This window comes from Brassica oleracea, chromosome C3, assembly GCF_000695525.1.
Source record: "Brassica oleracea var. oleracea cultivar TO1000 chromosome C3, BOL, whole genome shotgun sequence".
Classification (NCBI taxonomy): Eukaryota; Viridiplantae; Streptophyta; class Magnoliopsida; order Brassicales; family Brassicaceae; genus Brassica; species Brassica oleracea.
This window is the reverse complement of record NC_027750.1, coordinates 24,038,970-24,041,232: the sequence shown is the minus strand read 5'-3', so window position 1 is coordinate 24,041,232 and position 2,263 is coordinate 24,038,970.

Sequence of the window (2,263 nt, the reverse complement as noted above, 5' to 3'; positions counted from 1 at the left end):
AAAGTATCCGAAACTATCCAGATAGTTTTATCCGAAATATCCAAAGTAATCCGAAATATCCAAATTTTTTATCTAAATCATCCTAATTATTTGATATTTTACCCTAAATAACCGATATTTTATCCAAATTATCCGAACTACCCGAACTATCCGAACCCGAACCGGATACAAATGAGAACCGAACTTTTTCCGGATATTTTCCAGTTCCTACATTTACTATCCGAACCGAACCGAACCCGAAACTATCCGAACCGAACCGAACCGAAAATAGGTCAAGTACTAAATGGATTCTCTAGCCCCTATCCAAACTACCCGAAACCCGAAATACCCGAATCGAACCGAACCGATACCCGAAATGCCCAGGCCTAACATTTCTCTTCTTTCACACCTCATGGTTTTAATAATGGATACTCATTGATTTCATCTATCAACATTGATTTATATACAAAAATTCACAGAAACATTAAAATCTATTCATTTTGAAATAGAGTTCTGACTTATATTACACATAGTATCCATGAAAACATATTTTTGATAAAAAGGGAGATGGATATGATAATACATATAAGCTTCACATATAAACATTCAAATGAATCAAATCCTAGACTAAAGACGACCATGATGATCTACCATGTTCAAAACTGAGAGGAAATTGATCAATAGCAAAAGAAGACATCTTACTTTCGTATGCATCCATGTTCCATGTAGACTCCAAGGAGCTTTCCCATGTTGGAGAAGCCAGAGGAAGAGGATGGAAATTAAAGTGACAGCTTTGCTCTGAGTAGTAGATGTCTTTTACCGGTTTAATAATGTTTGCTCCAGATTGATCAATCTCTCTCCATATGTCATCCATAGAGTAGTTTCCATCATCACATTCTTGATTCATTTTGCCATTGGATCCTACAGTGTCTTGGGTCATAGACGATGAGCAGCAGTTTGAAGATGAGGAAGTTGGCGACATAGGTCGCTTTTTCTCTTGTGCCTGCTTCCTCATATGACCCAGGCCTAAACACACACATCGGCCATAACCAAATCCGTAAAAAGATGGACAGAAAAAAAATACCACCATCTCTTCCTCCTTCCCTTTTTCCACCAAAAATAAAGATTCATCGAAGGACTTATGAAGATAAGCCAATATGTCCTTTGTCTCATCTCGCTCTCCCTCACGCACTTGTTGCTAAACCAGATGGAAACACAACGTCCAATTGTTTATCATGCGGTGAACAAAAATCTTTTGTCACAGACCGTGGAACCGACTACTACTGCACCACCTGCGATGTGGAGTTCCACCGTGGTTGCCACAAGTTTCCGAGGAAGCTAAGACATCCTTATCACCCACAACACCCTCTTACATTCACCTTTCGGAACTATGAAAATGGGATCATCTCCGACGGGAATATCCATGAAGACTTTTGGCGTACTATTTTGTCTGATTCCAGCACTTCCGATCCTGAGAAATCTAGATCTGTCCAAGTTAGCCTGTCGCAGTCAGATCTCGTCGTGGATAAGTGCACATGGTGTGAAAACGACATAGAAGGCAGTTGGTTCTATCGCTGTTCTATATGTAACTTTTCCTTGGATCTCTCTTGTTACAAAAATATTCCACATCTCAAAGCCAAAGAGTCAGCATCACTCACTCGTCTTCTACCCTAGACCACTCTTAACACCATGTGATGCTTGTGGGTTGGTCAACGTGTTGGAACCAAGCTATGCTTGTTTTCAGTGTAATTACATAGTTCATCAACGTTGCATCGACTTACCACGAGTCATCAAGATCACACGTCACAAGCATCGTCTTTCTCATACTCTTTACATTGAACCCCTTACTTCACCATGCCGGATCTGTTACAAGCCGGTTGACATCAAGTATGGCCAATATTCTTGTAGTCACAAAGATTGCTCTTACGTAGCACATTCAAAATGTGCGACCCACGAGAACGTGTGGGATGGGAAAGAACTCGAATGGGAGCCAGAGATATATGACAACTCTGAAGATATTATCCCATTCAAAAAGGTTGGTGATAATCTGATAAAACATTTCTCTCATGAACATATTTTGAAGCTAGAGAAGTATTGTAACAGCCCGATCCCCCGGCGTCCGACCGGGGTTATCGAAAGGGCGTTATGGACACGTGTCTACTCATTTAGACAACCCTACGTGTCCCGTTACTGGTCCCGAGAGCCGACAGGCGCATAACCTTCTATGAAATACCGTCACACCCACATCCATATACTTCTACTTACAGTCCTGCGCACAGGGAAA